Here is a 19,940-nt window from a genome sequence, read left to right on the forward strand (position 1 = left end):
CCTGCTCTGCCCTTCATTACGATCATGGCTGATCATCCAACTCAATCCTGCTTTTTCCCCATATTCTTTGATCCCATTCGCCCCAAGTGCTATATCCAGCCGCCTCTTGAATACATTCAATGTTTTGGCATCAACCACTTCCTGTGGTAATGAATTCCACAGGCTCACCACTCGTTGGGTGAAAAAATGCCTCCTCACCTCCGTCCTAAATAGTCTACCCTGAATCCTCAGACTGTGACCCCTGGTTCTGGACTCCCCCCACCATTGGGAACATCCTCCCTGCATCTACCCTGTCTGGTCCTGTTAGAATTTTATAAGTCTTTATGAGATCCCCCCCTCATTCGTCTGAACTCCAGCGAAAACAATCCGAACCTAGTCAATCTCTCCTCATACATCAGTCCCGCCATCCCCGGAATCAGCCTGGTAAACAACACACACACTTTGACAGGATCACATTTGAAAACATTGATTCAGGCTAGATTTTAAAACGCAAAAGAGAAAATGCTGGAAAATCTCAGCAGGTCTGGCAGCATCTGGAAGGAGAGAAAAGACGTTTCGAGTCCAGACGACCCTTTTTAAAAGCTTTGACAAAGGGTAATCTGGACTCGAAACGTCAGCTTTTTTTCTCTCCCCACAGATGCTGCCAGACCTGCTGAGATTTTCCAGCATTTTCTCTTTTGGTTTCAGATTCCAGCATCCGCTTTTATCTGCTTTTATCTAGCTTTTCGATCAAGTTTACTCTGTGCTTGAGTGATTATGATGTGGAGATGCTGGCGTTGGACTGGGGTAAACACAGTAAGGAGTCTAAAAACACCAGGGTTAAAGTCCAACAGGTTTATTTGATAGCAAATGCCACTCGCTTTCGGAGCGTTGCTCCTTCGTCAGATGGAGTGGAAATCTGTCAGATTTCCACTCCCTCTGACGACGGAGCAGCGCTCCGAAAGCTAGTGGCGTTTGCTACCAAATAAACCTGTTGGACTTTAACCTACTTGAGTGATTAGGCAGAGGGATTTACATTGTACAAGGGATTGTCTGCGTGGGAGTGGTCATTGTACCAGAAAGGGAATTGCAATGTGTTGTGGCAATGTGGCAAGCGTAGACAGTTAATGCACCCATGAGATCATTTCAATTTGCTACTGCCCCCAAAATGGGATTAAAACATTGATAGCAAATATCATAATAAAATGGGAATTATCGGAAGGTCGATAAAGCCGGACTATAGGAGCAATGCAGGATGTGATCACAAGCTGGTGATTCTTATTTCCACTGGAATGGGTGACACTTATCATCATTTCAGAAGTTAAAAGACAAATTGTATCTGAGCCACTCCTGACTGCCGCCTCCTGCCAGTATAGGGGTGGGATCCGATCGATTGTTCAACACATAATACTCAAATGGACTCTAAAAGGGACGATAGATAAACTGCCCTGTAATCCTCAATGTTGAAGGGAAGATGACTGAACAAGTTGTTCCCTTATTCTTAAAACACTGTTTATGCGTTGGAATTGCTTATTCAAGTCCGCCCACAGTGAGACATGTTATACAGAACTCTCCGTGATGTGACATGATGAAGTTATGTTCCAGCTGCATCATGAATAGCGTGAGTGGGCTGTGTACATATTGTTCAATGTTCTATCCTCTTCCCTTGTGCTCACTTGTACAGAGCCAGCAGCTCCAGACTCATTTACATCCTCTGTTTATCTGGGCCATTCTTGGTGAGTGGCGCTATTTGATTGGACTGGGGCCGGGGCTGAGACAGAGTATCGGAGAAGCCAAGGGCATCTTTATGAGGAGTGGAATTATCACCAGACTATTAATCCAGGAACTCAGCTCATGTTCTGGGGACCTGGGTTCGAAGCCTGCCACGGCAGAATAGAATAAATCCCTCTGCCGAATCACTCAAGCACAGAGTAACGTGTAACGAGAGGATTGTTGGCGGTGCAGACTCGATGGGCCAAATGGCCTCTTTCTGCACTGCAGGGATTCTATGATTCTATGACCTCAGTTCTAAAGGGCCCTTTACCCTGAGGCTGTGGGGGCTCCAGGACTCCGTGGGAATGCCAGACCTTCCCAGTTTGCATAGGCCGAGTTACAAATAGGCTTTGCCAAGTAGACGGTCAAAGAAGTGCTTTTTGAAGTCTTGCTAGTTTGCAAACAAAAACTCACTGTGGCTCAGAAGCACAGTTTTTCCACGAGGTCACTCGTATCAGCATTAAGCATGCAATTGAGGCGGACACAAAAGGACAGAATGTCCACTTGAAAGAAAAAGAACGGGTGATAATTGAACTTCTGCAAAAGGTCTATCATTTAGAAAGGTGAGGGAGGAGGGTGTGGAAGTCTGAATTGACTGGATGTTCCTGGCGCAGATTGATTTTGATCCTTGGAGAATGATTCATTCAATGTTAGACGCGATTCAATTGCCTCTGTCGCTGAATCTAACCTTGGCTGACCTTGGAAAGCGTAGACAAATGCGAGCTGATGAAACGCTCAAGCCATGGAGACTGCAGATAGAATCATAGAATCCCACAGTGCAGAAGGAGGCCATTCGGTCCATTAAATCTGCACTGACCACAATCCCACCCAGACCCTACCCCAAAATCCTACGTATTTACCCTGCTAATTCCCCTGATACGAGGGGCAATTTGGCATGGCCATTCAACGTAACCCACACATCTTTGGACACTAAGGGGCAATTTAGCATGGCCAATCCACCTAACCTACACATCTTTGGACACTAAGGGGCAATTTAGCATGGCCAATCCACCTGACCCACTCATCTCTGGACACTGAGGGGCAATTTAGCATGGCTAATCCACCTAACCCACTCATCTTTGGACACTAAGGGGCAATTTAGCATGGCCAATCCAACTAACCTACACATCTTTGGACACTAAGGGGCAATTTAGCATGGCCAATCCACCTAACCCACACATCTTTGGACACTAAGGGGCAATTTAGCATGGCCAATCCACCTAACCCACTCATCTCTGGACACTAAGGGGCAATTTAGCATGGCCAATCCACCTAACCCACACATCTTTGGACACTAAGGGGCAATTTAGCATGGCCAATCCACCTAACCCACTCATCTCTGGACACTAAGGGGCAATTTAGCATGGCCAATCCACCTAACCTATACATCTTTGGACACTAAGGGGCAATTTAGCATGGCCAATCCACCTAACCCACTCATCTTTGGACACTAAGGGGCAATTTAGCATGGCCAATCCACCTAACCCACTCATCTTTGGACACTAAGGGGCAATTTAGCATGGCCAATCCACCTAACCTGCACATCTTTGGACTGTGCGAGGAAACCAGAGCACCTGGGGAAAACCCATGCAGACACGGGGAGAACGTGCAGAGTCCACACAGGCAGTCTGGAATTGAACTCGAGTCTTTATCGCCGTGAGGCAGCAGTGCTAACCATTGTGCCACCTTGCTGCCCCGAACAGATAGCAAAGAAAGCCAACAGGTGGGCTCATGCCGAATGCTGGGATTGAACCAGGGACCTTTAGGTCTTCAGTCTAATGCTCTCCCAACTGAGCTATTTTGGCTATATAGCAGGCCAAAGACTAGGAGTGGGTCAGGGCGTTCATTGCTACCCATGCAAGGGGGACTTCTGCCAGTGAGGGAACGCAGGGTTAAAGTTTACAATGTTGCGCAGTCGAAATGTAAAAACTTTGGGAAATTTGATCCTCAAACTTCAACTAAGCTAAATCTTACAGCCAACAGGATGGCAGGCTAGATATTCATAATAAAATTCGAGGGGAAATATTAATGTACTTATGTGTGTATTTGTGTACATTTATCTTAAAGCTGTCCTCTGTTATTTTGAAATGCGATGCACAAGCAACTACATTAGGGTGGCACGGTGGCACAGTGGTTAGCACTGCTGCCTCACAGCGCCAGGGACCCGGGTTCAATTCCAGCCTTGGGTTACTGTCTGCGTGGAGTTTGCACATTCTCTCCGTGTCTGCGTGGGTTTCCTCCGGGTGCTCTGGTTTCCTCCCACAGTCCAAAGATGTGCGGGATAGGTTGATTAGCCATGCTAAATTGCCCCTTAGTGTCAGGGGGGGAAAATGAGTTGGGTTTTGGGGATAGGGCCTGGGTGGGATTGTTGTTAGTGCAGACTCAGTGGGCCGAATGTCCCAGGATCACAGTGGCACAGTGGTTAGCAGTGCTGCCTCACAGCGACAGGGACCTAAGTTCGATTCCCAGCTTCGGGTCACTATCTGTGCGGAGTCCGCACATTCTCCCCGTGTTTGCGTGGGTTTTCTCCAGGTGCTCCGGTTTCCTCCCACAGTCTGAAAGACGTGCTGGTTAGGTGGATTGGCCATGCTAAATTCTCCCTCAGTGTACCCGAACAGGCGCTGGAGTGTGGAGACGAGGGGGTTTTCACAGTAACTTCATTGCAGTGTTAATGTAAGCCTACTTGTGACTAAAAAATAAACTTTAAACTTCTGTATGTAGGGATTCTATGACTCTATGATCTGGCCATTGAATCTGTATCGACCACATCCCACCCATGCCCTGTTTCAGTAACCCCACACATTTGCCTGCTAATCCTCCTGACACGAGGGTCAATTTAACATGGCCAATCAATCACGGCCATGTTGGTACAGACTCAATGGGCCGAATCATAGAGTCATAGAATCCCCACAGTACAGAAGTTTAAAGTTTATTTTTTAGTCACAAGTAGGCTTACATTAACACTGCAATTAAGTTACTGTGAAAATCCCCTCGTCACCACACTCTGGCGCCTGTTCGGGTACACTGAGGGAGAATTTAGCATGGCCAATGCACCCTAACCAGCACGTCTTTCAGACTGTGGGAGGAAACCGGAGCACCCGGAGGAAACCCGCGCAGACGCGGGGAGAACGCGCAAACTCCACACAGACAGTGACCCAAACCGGGAATCGAACCCGGGTCCCTGTCGCTGTGAGGCAGCAGTGCTAACCACTGTGCCACCATGCTGCCTCACATTTAAAGCAGTATAATATAGCGTTGACTAGATATCTAACCAGCAAGTGAAATCCTACAATAAGGCTAATTTTTGGGGCTGTCACAATTCAGCCTAAACTTGCGTCTGTTTTGATTTCCTGTGCCGTCAGTATACGCGGCAGGTCATAGAAACCCTACAGTGCAGAAGGAGGCCATTCGGCCCATCAAATCTGTACCGACCACAATCCCACCCAGGCCCTATTCCCACAACCCCATGCATTTGCCCTGCTAATCCCCCTGACGCAGTAAGAAGTTTAACAACACCAGGTTAAAGTCCAACAGGTTTATTTGGTAGCAAAAGCCACAAGCTTTCGGAGCCTTAAGCTCCTTCTTCAGGTGAGTGGGAATTCTGTTCACAAACAGGGCATATAAAGACACAAACTCAATTTACAGAATAATGGTTGGAATGCGAATCCTTACAACTAATCAAGTCTTAAAGGTACAAACAATGTGAGTGGAGAGAGCATTAAGACAGGTTAAAGAGATGTGTATTGTCTCCAGACAGGACAGCCAGTGAGACTCTGCAAGTCCAGGCAAGCTGTGGGGATTAGCACGGCCAATCAACCTAACCCGCACATCTTTGGAGTGTGGGGGGAAACCGGAGCACCCGGAGGAAACCCACGCAGACACGGGGAGAACGTGCAAACTCCACACAGACAGTGACCCGAGGCCGGAATTGAACTCGGGTCCCTAGCACTGTGAGGCAGCAGTGCTAACCACTGTGCCACCATGCCACCCTTACTTCTGGTGTTGCTCACAGAGTTTGATATTTCTCCTGTTCCAGGGGAGCTGTATTGAATCTGCTGTGCCACTGAAAATTCACGTGTACAATCGCTGCTGTAAATATCCTGAGGCCAATTAGAGGTTAATTGCTGCCACTGAGACAAACACTTATAGATTTCCAACTCCAGGGCAAAAGAAAGCAGTATGAAATGGCTGCCTTTCATTCTCTATTTTAATACTTTTGATACATTGAAATGTTCCATCTGGTGCAACACGTGTGTGCTCTGACTCTTCCCCCTATATTTACGTGTGTAGTTATGCGCATGCATGTGTGGCACAGTGGTTAGCATTGCTACCTCACACCACCAGGGACCTGGGTTCGATTCTGACCTTGGGTCACTGCCTGTGTGGAGTTTGCACGTTCTCCCCGTATCTGCGGGGGTTTCCTCCGGGTGCTCCGGTTTCCGCCCACAGTCCAAAGATGTGCGGGTTAGGTGGATTGGCCATGCTCAATTGCCCCTTAGTGTCCAAAGATGTTCAGGTTAGGTGATTGGCCATGCTCAATTGCCCCTTAGTGTCCAAAGATGTTCAGGTTAGGTGGATTGGCCATGCTAAATTGCTCCTTAATGTCCAAAGATGTGCAGGTTAGGTGGATTGGCCATGCTAATTTGCCCCTTAGTGTCCCAAGATGTGCGGGTTAGGTGGATTGGCCATGCTAAATTGCTCCTTAGTGTCCCAAGATGTGCAGGTTAGGTGGATTGGCCATGCCAAATTGCTCCTTAGTGTCCCAAGATGTGCGGGTTAGATGGTTTGGCCATGCTAAATTGCCCCTTAGTGTCCCAAGATGTGCAGGTTAGGTGGATTGGCCATGTTAAATTGCTCCTTAGTGTCCAAAGATGTGCAGGTTAGGTGGATTGGCCATGCCAAATTGCTCCTTAGTGTCCCAAGATGTGCGGGTTAGATGGTTTGGCCATGCTAAATTGCTCCTTAGTATCCCAAGATGTGCGGGTTAGGTGGATTGGCCATGTTAAATTGCTCCTTAGTATCAGGGAGATTAGCAGGGTAAATACGTAGGGTACAGGGATAGGGCCTGGGTGAGATTGTTGGCGGTGCAGGCTCGATGGGCCGAATGACCTCCCTCTGAAGAGTAAGGATTCTATGTGTGCACTTGAATCTATCTTAAAGCTATCACTGTCATTGTGAAATTCATGATGTGGAGATGTTCTCCAAGGCGGCCTTCACGACACACGACAGTCGCTGAGCAGAAACTGATAACCAAGTTCCACACACATGAGGACGGCCTAAACCGGGATGTTAGGTTTATGTCACACTATCACTAACCCCCACAGCTTGCCTCATGGACTTGCAGAATCTCACTGGCTGTCCTGTCTGGAGACAATACACATCTCTTTAACCTGTGCTTAATGCTCCCTCCACTCACATTGTCTGTATCTTTAAGACCTGGTTGGCTGTAGAGATTCGCATTCTAATCAGTATTCTGTAACTTGATTTTGTGTCTCTGTATGCCCTGTTCGAGAGCAGATTTCCACTCCATCTGACGAAGGGGCAGCGCTCCGAAAGCTAATGGCATTTGCTACCAAATAAACCTGTTGGACTTTAACCTGGTGTTGTTAAAACTCTTATTGTGAAATTCAACATGGTAACAATTCAGTTGCATACGTATTATGTAACATAATTTTACTGATCATTCATCTCAATCTGTGCATGGGTTTGGTACACAATGGCTGTTGCATTAGTCCGCATAACAACAGTCATTACATCCTTTTGTCTGCAAAACACTTTGAAAGCTTTCTAAGACGTTGGTCCTTGTCACATGCTGGGATTTTTAAATAATTTTCTCACAGAATAAATTCAGAAAAGAGTGCCACATAAATGTTGCTCTTTTTTTAAAAAGAAAAAGAAAGATGTTTTGAAACATTTTTTTCTTTCCTCGGGTGTTAAGGATAATCTTGTACAGCAGTGACAAACCTGATGACCTCACAAGACCATAGAATCATAGAATCCCTACAGTGCAGAAGGAGGCCATTCAGCCCATCGAGTCTGCAGCGACCAGAATCCCACTCCAGGCCCTATCCCAGTAACCCTTAGAAATCATAGCTGTCTGATTGGCATCATGTTAAGAAGCCACCTGGTAAGGGTGCTGTTGGGAGCACGGGAAAATAAAATTCCAGGACAGAAACACCAGGATTTTCCGCAAAGAACTGTTAGGATGGCCAGTCACTCGGTGGCACAGTGGTTAGCACTGCTGCCTCACGTCAGGCACCCGGGTTCCGATTCCCGGCTTGGGTCACTGGGCGGGGTTTACGGCCTCACTCGCCCCGCAACCTTAAATCCCGCCCGAGGTCAATGGACATTTCCATCGCCCCCACCCCCCTCACCCCATGCCCACTCCGATTCCCCTGGCGTGCGGGATGGTAAAATCTCGGCCATTGTCTGCGCAGTGTCTGCACATTCACACCGTGTGGTATATAGGCCCCCAAATAATAATGTTGACGTAGGGAGGGCTATAAACAAGCAGATAAGGGATGCGTGTAAAAACGGAACGGCAATAATCATGGGGGACTTCAACATGCACATTGACTGGCAGACTCAAGTCGGTAAGGGTGGAATGGAGGAAGAGTTCTTAGAATGCTGTCGGGATAGTTTCCTTGAACAGCATGTTACGGAACCGACGAGGGAACGAGCTATTTTGGATCTGGTATTGTGTAACGAGGTAGGTAGAATTAAGGAACTTATTGTGAAGGACCCTCTTGGGTCTAGTGACCACAATATGGTCGAATTTCTGATTCAGATGGAAGAGGAGAAAGTTTGGTCCCAAACCAGTGTCCTCTGTTTGAACAGAGGGAAATATGATAGGATGAGGGATGAATTGGCTAAGGTAGACTGGGAGAGCAGGCTGGCAGGTAGGATAGCTGAGGAACAGTGGAGGATTTTTAAGGAGATCCTTTTCAGTTCTCAGCAAAAATATATTCCAGCAAAAAACAAGGATTGTAAGAAAAGGGAGAACCAGCTGTGGATAACGAAGGAAATAAAGGAGAGTATTAAAATAAAAACAGCTGCGTACAGAGTGGCCAAAAATAGTGGAGAAACAAGTGATTGGGAAAAATTTAAGAAACAACAAAGAGAGACTAAGAAAGCGATAAAGAAAGGAAGGATAGACTATGAAGCTAGGCTAGCAACTAATATAAAAAATGATAGTAAAAGTTTTTATAAATATATAAAAAGGAATAGAGTGGCTAGAGTGAATGTTGGACCCTTGGAGGACGAGAGGGGGGAGTTAATAGTGGGAAATGAGGATATGGCTGAGTCTTTAAATAAGTTTTTTGTGTCGGTCTTCACGGTGGAGGACACAAATAGTTTGCCAAATATTAACGATAGAGGGTTGGCAGCAGGAGAAATACTTAATACAATTAATGTTACCAGAGAGGCAGTGCTGGGTAGACTAATGGGACTGAAGGTGGACAAGTCCCCGGGTCCGGATGGAATGCATCCCAGGGTATTGAAAGAAATGTCAGAGGTAATAGTGGATGCGTTAGTGATTATTTATCAAAACTCGTTGCATTCTGGGGTAGTGCCGGTTGATTGGAAAACGGCTAATGTTACGCCGCTGTTTAAAAAAGGAAGGAGACAAAAGGCGGGTAACTATAGGCCGGTCAGCTTAACGTCTGTAGTAGGGAAAATGCTGGAATCCATTATTAAAGAGGAGATAGCAGGGCATCTGGATAGAAATGGTTCGATCAATCAGACGCAGCATGGATTCATGAGGGGAAAGTCGTGCTTGACGAACATGTTGGATTTTTATGAAGATGTGACTAGGGCGGTTGATGGAGGAGAACCGGTGGATGCGGTGTTTTTGGATTTCCAAAAGGCGTTTGATAAGGTGCCCCATAAAAGGGTGCTGAAGAAGATTAGGGCACACGGAGTTGGGGGTAGTGTGTTAAAGTGGATTGGGGGCTGGCTATCCGACAGGAAGCAAAGAGTCGGAATAAATGGGTGTTTTTCCGGTTGGAGGAAGGTAACTAGTGGCGTGCCGCAGGGATCGGTACTCGGGCCGCAACTGTTTACCATTTATATAGATGATCTGGAGGAGGGGACAGAGTGTAGGGTAACGAAGTTTGCAGACGACACAAAGATAAGTGGAAAAGTGAATCGTGTGGAGGACGGAGAAGATCTGCAGAGAGATTTGGACAGGCTGAGTGAGTGGGCGAGGATATGGCAAATGGAGTATAACGTTGAGAAATGCGAGGTTATACACTTTGGAGGAAATAATAACAAATGGGATTACTATCTCAATGGAAACAAATTAAAACATGCTACCGTGCAAAGGGACCTGGGGGTCCTTGTGCATGAGACGCAAAAGCCCAGTCTGCAGGTACAACAGGTGATCAAGAAGGCAAATGGGATGTTGGCCTATATTGCGAGGGGGATAGAATATAAAAGCAGGGATGTCTTGATGCACCTGTACAGGGCATTGGTGAGGCTGCAGCTGGAATACTGTGTGCAGTATTGGTCCCCTTATATGAGGAAGGATATATTGGCATTGGAGGGAGTGCAGAGAAGGTTCACCAGGTTGATACCGGAGATGAGGGGTTTGGATTATGAGGAGAGGCTGAGGAGATTGGGTTTGTACTCGTTGGAGTTTAGAAGGATGAGGGGGGATCTTATGGAGACTTATAAGATAATGCGGGGGCTGGATAGGGTGGAGGCGGAGAGATTCTTTCCACTTAGTAAGGAAGTTAAAACTAGAGGACACAGCCTCAAAATAAAGGGGGGTCGGTTTAAGACAGAGTTGAGGAGGAACTTCTTCTCCCAGAGGGTGGTGAATCTCTGGAATTCTCTGCCCACTGAGGTGGTGGAGGCTACCTCGCTGAATATGTTTAAAGCGCGGATGGATGGATTCCTGATCGGTAAGGGAATTAAGGGTTATGGGGATCAGGCGGGTAAGTGGTACTGATCCACGTCAGATCAGCCATGATCTTATTGAATGGCGGGGCAGGCTCGAGGGGCTAGATGGCCTACTCCTGCTCCTATTTCTTATGTTCTTATGTTCTTATGTGTCTGCGTGGGTTCCCTCCACTTTCCTCCCACAGTCCGAAGGACGTGCAGGTTAGGTGCATTGGCCGTGCTAAATTCTCCTTCAGTGTACCCGAACAGGTGCCGGAGTGTGGCGACTAGGGGATTTCCACAGTAACTTTATTGCAGTGTTAATGGAAGCCAACTTGTGACACTAATAAATAAACTTAAAACTTGGTTTGTACAGAACTTATATATTGCTAAAGAGAAAGGCATGTTGCTGAAGCTTTTCATCGTGCACCCATCAGTACAATCACAAGAATGTCAAACATTTACAACAATCTATCCAACATTGGGGCGGCACGGTGGCACACTGGTTAGCACTGCTGCCTCACAGCATCAGGGATCTGGGTTCAATTCCGGCCTTGGATGACTGTCTGTGTGGAGTTTGCACGTTTGCCCCATGTTTGCGTGGGCTTCCTCCGGGTGCTCCGGTTTCCTCCCTGTCATAATTGAGGTCAGAAATGCCAAAGTATTTTATGAAATCCGCTTAGAACATAAGTTTTGCACTTAAGCTCCCACTAAGGAGCTTTAATCAAACAAAGTTTATTTAAGATTATAGTTAACATATATAGTAAGAAAATTAGAGATAACATTTATCAATTACAAACAAAACAAAACAACCACGATAATGTATAACCCTTAACAAATATATCTAAAATGTTCCAATCAAACAAAACTTCCCATAGATAAAAGCCTTTCCACAGGTTTAACACAGCAAGGACTAATGCTCACGTGATACTGGAACTGAGTCCTTTGGTTGGAGAATTGAAACCCTGATCTCTCAGCCTTCTAGCAGCCCTCTAGATATACCCAGAATAGTCAGAGCAGCTTCCTAGAACACCAGGAAGACTCTCTGGTCAAGCCACCAACACTAGATTTTCTACGGTACGAAGGTGAGAAGCCTTGCTTTAAGCTAAGCAGCAGATTTTCCAAAACCAGGGCGAGAGAGAAACACTTCTTTTCAGCTTGATGTCCCTTCTAAAACAAAAGCTGCAGCCAAGCAAACAGAAAACAAAACCTTACATTCCCTCGGAAGGAAAATAAACTGTCCAAAAACACACGATTGCCAACCAGTCTTCCTCCTTATAATGCAGGGTCATATAAATTCCCAGAGTTAAAAAAAACAACCCATTTAAGCCATTAAAGTAGCAATAAAAGGACTTCTACAAACAACCCGGCAACACTGAGAGCTGAAGCTGTGAGATCTGCAGAGAACATGATTTGAAAGAAATTTCTAAAAGGTACACGAACATCACACTCCCACAGTTCGAAGATGTGCAGGTTAGGCAGACTGGCCATGGTAAATTGCCCCTTAGTGTCCAAAGATGTGTAGGTTATGTGGATTGGCCATGGTAAATTTGCAGGGTTACGGGGATAAGGCGGTGGAGTGGGACTGGTTAAGATGCTCTTCGGAGAGTTGGTGCAAACCTTATGGGCCAAATGGCATCCTTCTGCACTGTAGGGATTCTATGATTCTAAGGCAGGAGAAAAGGGTGCCAATTGCTTGGCAAGTTGACTCAGAATTTCAGTGCTCGTCTATTTATAGATGTGATTGAGTGATTGGGCAGCACCTGCTGAATAATCCTGAGTGTGCCAATAGCTACACTAATGACAAAAGGATTATCTTCAAGTCTTTTATGAAATAACCCGTGAGTTTCTGGAGCCGATAGTTCCTCATTGCTTTCTCCATGGCAATGCCTCAGCCAATCAGAGTCAACTTGCCAACAATCACAATCTTTCCTCCTGTAGGTTAAATTGTTGTAACCACTTAAAATTTGGCATTCTTGTTTTTGTCCTGGCATACGAGGAGAAAAGGTTTTGGCAACATGTCTCTCTTTTCATCACCATTACCTAGTTATAAAGCTTAGAGCGCAGGAGGGCCCTTGGAAACTATTTTGCTAAATAACCCCAGCCTATCCAATCTCTCCTTATAGTGATATTTTTCCAGCCCTGGTAACATTCTTGTAAACCTCCACTGCACTCTCTGCAGAGCAATTACATCCTTCCTGTAACACGTTTAAAGTTTATTTATTATTGTCACAAGTAGGCTTACATTAACACTGCAATGAAGTTACTGTGAAAATCCCCTAGTCGCCACACTCCGGCTCCTGTTCGGGTACACTGAGGGAGAATTTAGCACAGCCAACGCACCCTAACCAGCACGTCTTTCAGACTGTGGGAGGAAACCAGAGCAACTAGAGGAAATACAAGAAGGGGCAATTTAGCAAGGCCAATCAAAAGAACCCACACATCTTTGGAGTGTGGGAGGAAACCGGAGCACCCGGAGGAAACCCACGCAGACGCGGGGAGAATGTGCAAACTCCACACAGACAGTGGCCCAAGGTGGGAATCGAACCCTGGTCCCTGGCGTCCAGAGGCAGCAGTGCTAATCACTGTGTCACCGTGCCGCCCTCGGTGACCAGAAGTGCACATAATACTCTGCTTGTGGCCTCATGTGTGTTTTAATACAATTAACCAGTGTTTTTAAAATTGCAACGAAGTTACTGTGAAAATCCCTTAGTCACCACACTCTGACGCCTGTTCGGGTTGCACTGAGGGAGAATTTAGCATGGTCAATGCACCCTAACCAGCACGTCTTTCTGACTGTGGGAGGAAACCGGAGCACCCGGAGCAAACCCATGCGGGGAGAACGTGTAGTCTCCGCACAGACAGTGACCCAAGTCGGGAATCGAACTTGTGTTTTATACATCGAACTAGTTCTAAGTCATTCCTAGATTTTTAAACATATGTTAAGGATGTCAGGTTGCTAACCCATCAGCATGAATGTTATAGTGTAGCAGTAACACGGTGGACTTACCCAGTGACTGACACTGTCTCGAAACCTGGTTTCACCGCTGATCTGTCTGTTTATTTCCCCTCGCATGAACAGATGTGAAAAGCGGAGATATTTCAGTGAAAGGTGTCACATTGCATTCCGACACTATAATCTGGCATTCTGGGATATTACTGACTCAAATGTTATCTCATTTGGCATCTGATTCACCTCTTCCAGCAAGTATTTTTCCCTTTATTGCTTCTTGATGTCTCCTTGCAGCATGTGCCATCCTGGGCTGAGAAATGTGTCGGTGCGTGATGGACGCTATTACAGAGAATTATTGACATTACGGTAGCAGGCCCTTCAGCCCGACTGGTCTATTCCGCTGTTTGTCCTCTACGAACCCTCCTGCTGCCCTCATCATCTCGTTCCATCAGTTAAACCTTCAACTGTTCCTGTGGCTGCCCCGTAAATGCATCTAAACTATTTGCCGGGTGATAATAAATGTCACTCTGCAATTCATGTGTATATACATGGGGGCAACACAGTGTTCGCACTGCTGCCTCACAGCGTCAGGGACCCGGGTTCGATTCCCGGCTTGGGTCACTGCCTGTGTGGAGTTTGCACGTTCTCCCTGTGTCGGCGTGGGTTTCCTCCGGGTGCTCCAGTTAGTTCGAAAGATGAGCTGGTTTGGTGCGTTGGCCATGCTAAATTCTCCCTCAGTGTACCCGAACAGACGCCGGAGTGTGGTGACTCGGTGAGTTTCACAGTAACTTCATCGCAGTGTTAATGTAAGCTGACTTGTGACATTAATAAATAAACTTAAACTTATAATATATATTGAGTATTGCTGAAAATGAAACATGTCGAAGCATTTTGTCTTGCGCTCATCAGCACACTTTGCAAGAATAAGGGGAAAACAAAATTCAGGCTGTATGAGAAGAGACTGCTGATTGATTGGCTGACGCATTGCCATGGAGAATGCACAAGTTGACGGTGACTGACAGTTAACTGCCAAGCATTGTTTGAAATTTCAACCAGGCAGCTTGACCCTGATTGGTCAAGGCCCTGGGGAATGAATCAGCGAATGGCTGTCACTTATTTTGTTTAGCCAAAACAGGCGCAATATGTCTCCATGGTCTTTCTGTCTGCAGAAAAATGGTCCCCATGTAATAATATAAGTAGCTTCCAGTACGCGCAAATGCACGATACTGAGACCCCAAAAGACAATTTTAGATTGCTTTGTCAGTATAACGCTTAGCACACTAAGGATTATTTAACAAATGTCTACATGTCTCTTTTTGTTATGGTTCAGGTCAGAAACGCCAAAGTGTTTTGTGAAGCCCGCCTGAACCACAAGTTTTGCATCTTGAATTTGGCTAGGATAAGCATGAGATGTTTCACTTTAGGTATAATTCAAGTGACCCACTAGGGAGCTTTTATCAAACAGAGTTTATTTAAGAATATAGTTAACATGTATAGTAAGAAAATTAGCAACAACTTTTCTCAATTACAAACTAAAACAAAACAACCACAATAATGTATAACCCTTAACCTATATATATATATATATATATATATATATATATATATATATATATATATATATAATATGTTCCCATCAAAACCAACATCCAATAAACAAAATCCTTTAAACAGATTTATCACTGCGCAGGCTAAAGCTCACATGATATTATAATCCAGTTCCCTGGGTTGAATGCCAATTTCAAATGATCTTGAAAACTCAGAGAAGCTTGTAGCTTCTTCAGCTCCTCAAAACACCAAAACACAGATATTTTATAGCAGGATGGCAAACAAGATGTGCTTTCAGCTAACTGGTAAATTTTCAAAATAAAAACAGAGAAAGAAACTTCTTACAGCTATGCTTCTAACACTGCAGCCAAAACAAAATGAAAAACAACTCTTGGCACCTGAGCTGCACCCAGTTTTTTTTTGCTCCTCCCACCAATGGCATCACCTAAGGTTGTGAGCTGAGAAACACTGACTGTGAGAGCTGCAGAGATCATGATTTAATAACAATCCTCTTAAAGGGACCCTAATGTCGCATTTTTACAACCATACTTCAGTTGTGTACGACCAAATAATTCTTAATATGTATATTTAGAGAAGTATAATATTTTTGTGAATACAGTCATATAAATATATTTCGTAGGGGAAAACCTGTGGTTCAGGCAGAGAAAGTAATAGACAACAAGCCTACTTCCGGCCCTTGCAGCACAACCTTTGAGCTCCATGAATAGATTTAATGAGTGCTCCAACTGGATAATCTTTTTGTGTTGTCTTAGTAGCCTCAGTGTAATCTATCAGTGTGACTTGAAGCATGCTTGTGCCGATACCAGTGACACTACTTTGTATGCGTCTCAGGGCTCACAGAACAATCTGTGATGGTGTTTCTCCCCGCATGATCCCTCCAGCTAATCCAGTTTGTTCCTGCTGCCCTTTGAGATTCCTCTTTTCAAGCGACTGTCTAATCCTTAGTTAAAATAATTTGTGAACTTCGCATCAAAAATCAGTCTCTGGTCATGAATTCCAGATCCCAATCACTTTTTGGGTAAATAAGGTCAGTTTGTGACCTTTTCATACATGATCTCATCTCGCTAACTAATTTAAACTATCTGACACTATTTGCCTGATCGGCTAAGCTTAAAGAACTCAAAAACCCTTCTCAGCTCAAGAGAAAAAGGCCCGCGTTCTCTTTGTAAGTATACAGCCCACTGCCCCCATCTCTAGTGAAATCTTTGTCAATCTACACTGTCCATTTTCACCATTCATAGAATCCCTACAGTGCAGAAGGAGGCCATTTGGCCCATCGAGTCTGCTTGACCACAATTCCAGGGCCTATCCCTGTAGCCCCACATATTTACCCTGCTAATCCCCCTGACACTAAGGGGAAATTTAGCCCGGCCAATCCACCTAACCCACACATCTTTGGACTGTGGGAGGAAACCGGAGCACCCGGAGGAAACCCACACAGACATGGGGAGAACGTGCAAATTCCACACAGACAGTGAACCAAGCCATGAATCAAATTCGGGTCCCTGGTGCTCTGAGGTAGCAGTGCTAACCGCTGTGCCACCAATTGCTATTATCGTTCTTCTAATGATAGAATCCCTGCAGTACAGAAGGAGGCTATTTGGCCCATCGAGCCTGCACCAACTCTCCAATAGACCATCTTACCCAGGCCCTATCCCTGTAACCGTACATATTCATTCTGCCAATCCTCCTAACCTATACATCTTTAGGACACTAAGGGGCAATTTATCATGGCCAATCCCCCTAACCTATAGATCTTGGGACACCAAGGGGCAATTTAGCATGGCCAACCCCCCTAACCCTCTAGATCTTGGGACACCAAGGGGCAATTTAGCATGGCCAAGAGGAGTAGGGGGATAGGCCTGGGTGAGATGCTCTGTCGAAGCGTCGGTGCAGACCTGATAGGCCAAATGGTCTCATTCTGTACTGTAGGGATTCTATGATTCAATGATGACTTGAATACAAACAATGTGTAGGGGTACAGAAAAGGCAGGGGAATGGCACTGAGTCATGATGTGGGTTTGAATTGTTTTGCTTTGATTTATTATTGTCACATATATTGGGATAGAGTGAAAAGTATTGTTTCTTGTGTGCTCTGCAGATAAAGCATACCATTCATAGAGTATATAGGGGAAATGAAAAGGAGAGGGTGCAAAATGTAGTGTTACAGTCATAGCTCGGGTGTAGAGAAAGATCAGCTTAATATATGGCAGGTCCATTCAAAAGTCTGATGACAGCAGGGAAGAAGTTGTTCTTGAGTCGGTTGATACTTGACCTCAGACCTTTGTGTCATTTTCCCCATGGATGAAGGTGGAAGAGGGTATGTCTGGGGCGTGTGGGGTCCTTAATATTGCTGGCTGCTTTTCTAAGACAGCGGGAAGTGTAGACGGAGTCAATGAATGGGTGGTTGGTTTGCGTGATGGACTGGGTTACATTCGCAACCCTTTGTAGTTTCTTGGAGAGCTGGTCAGACACGATGGGCCAAATGGCCTCTTTTTGTGCTAATCTGTGATTCAGTATGCTGCACCTCTAGATAAAAAGCGAAAGATTTTGTTTTCATTTTTACGGCCCTGCTGACTTGTTCTGACACTTCAGTTTCTGCGCTCTAAGCTCCATTTCCATCTCCATTAAAAGTGCATCGCCTCTTCTGAATCTTCAACTCACCCCATAAAATGAAACTGTCAACTCTTTCACTTAACATTTTCTTTTTGTGAAGAGATTTATCCTGAAAATCTTATTGGTGTCTGTGTAACAAGAAATGTTTCCACTGAGTGTGTGTTTGGAGATTGAGAAAGAGATGGCTTTGCAACGTATTCATACTCATAGAGTCATAGAGGTTTACAGCATGGAAAGCGACCCTTCGGCCCAACTTGTCCATGCCACCCCTCTTTTTAAACCCCTAAGCTAGTCCCAATTGCCCGCATTTGGCCCATATCCCTCTATACCCATCTTACCCATGTAACTGTCTAAATGCTTTTTAAAAGACAAAATTGTACCCGCCTCTACTACTACCTCTGGCAGCTTGTTCCAGACACTCACCACCCTCTGTGTGAAAAAATTGCCCCTCTGGACCCTTTTGTATCTCTCCCCTCTCACCTTCAACCTATGCCCTCTAGTTTTAGACTCCCCTACCTTTGGGAAAAGATATTGACTATCTAGCTGATCTATGCCCCTCATTATTTTATAGACCTCTATAAGATCACCCCAAAGCCTCCTATGCTCCAGAGAAAAAAGTCCCAGTCTATCCAGCCTCTCCTTACAGCTCAAACCATCAAGTCCCGGTAGCATCCTAGTAAATCTTTTCTGCACTCTTTCTAGTTTAATAATATCCTTTCTATAATAGGGTGACCAGAACTGAGCACAGTATTCCAAGTGTGGCCTTACCAATGTCTTGTACAACTTCAGCAAGACGTCCCAATTCTTGTATTCAATGTTCTGACCAATGAAACCAAGCATGCTGAATGCCTTCTTCACCACTCTGTCCACCTGTGACTCCACTTTCAAGGAGCTATGAACCTGTACTCCACAAGTTGCAGATCACACAGTCAAACTTTTGAAGCGTAAAAAAGTTTAACAGAAAATGCTGAAGCACTCAGCAAGTGAGGCCACATCTGTAAGAAAAGGAAGATACTAATGATACAGATCTTCATTAGGTTGTTCATTAAAAAATTTGCAGTAGACATGATAGTGAAGCTTTTGTTAAATACCATATAAGTTAGTTTATTTATTAGTCACAAATACGCTTATATTAACACTGCAATGAAGCTATTGTGAAAATCCCCTGGTCACCACACTCCTGTTCGGGTCCACTGAGGGAGAATTTAACATGACCAAGTCAGCTAACCAGCACGTCTTCTGGACTGTGGGAGGAAACCGGAGCACCCGGAGGAAACACACGCAGTCATGGGGAAAATGTACAAACTCCATAGAGACATTGACCCAAGCTGGGATTCGAACCCGGGTCCCTGGTGCTGTGAGGCATCAGTGCTAATCATCTACAAATGTGTAGGGAAACACAGAAAATCAAAGGTTTCTGTCCAATTTGCCTTACTCCACAACAGATTTCACTTCACCATTTCCTTGCCAAGAAATTTGGTATTTCAGCCATGAATAATGTGAACGTTATGGTACTTAGCTTGTGCCAGAAAATGTGGCAGCAAAAGTTGGCAGTTTCCCATTAAAGTGTAAGTGTTTTTCTTTTAACGGGGTGTGATGAGCCTTAATTGTTGGCAAACAACTTCTTTGGACATGAAAATTTACAAGTGTGGAGTCTCATCCCTGCAGATTTGAATTAAAAAATTTACAGTTTATTTAGTCACAAGTATCATCATAGAAATCATAGAAACCCTACAGTACAGAAAGAGGCCATTCGGCCCATCGAGTCTGCACCGACCACAATCCCACCCCCCATATCCCTACATATTTTACCCACTAGTCCACGCATCCCAAGACACTAGGGGGCAATTTTAGCATGGCCAATCAACCTAACCCACACATCTTTGGACTGTGGGAGGAAACCGGAGCACCCGGAGGAAACCCACGCAGACACGAGGAGAATGTGCATCCTTCCTCTTTTATCCCTCTTTTATAATCCTGTTCTTTTCTCTCTCCCCCCCCCCCCCCTATTCTGCATTCTGTACATGAGTTTGCATTGAAGTAAATTTTCTTTAAGTCACTTCCTGGCTTAGATTCTGAATGCCTGTGAGAGGATTCTACAGTCGATTTGGTTGGAGAGACACACTGGCCGGAATTCTCTGGCTGTTCACGCCCCGCCATCGTTGCAAGC

The 19,940-nt window shown here is 45.3% G+C and overlaps 1 protein-coding gene and 1 non-coding gene across 51 annotated transcripts in view; one reads left to right on the forward strand and one right to left on the reverse strand.

Moving 5' to 3' along the window:
* LOC144480519 (CUGBP Elav-like family member 4) overlaps nt 1-19,940 on the forward strand; it is a 786,252-nt gene that overhangs the window by 568,558 nt on the left and 197,754 nt on the right. The gene's annotated exons all lie outside the window — the stretch shown is intronic.
* Nucleotides 3,485-3,557, reverse strand: trnaf-gaa (transfer RNA phenylalanine (anticodon GAA)). The gene has a single exon. It is a non-coding gene; the product is annotated as a tRNA-Phe (tRNA).

Source organism: Mustelus asterias, chromosome 29 (genome assembly GCF_964213995.1).
Source record: "Mustelus asterias chromosome 29, sMusAst1.hap1.1, whole genome shotgun sequence".
NCBI classification, from domain to species: domain Eukaryota; kingdom Metazoa; phylum Chordata; class Chondrichthyes; order Carcharhiniformes; family Triakidae; genus Mustelus; species Mustelus asterias.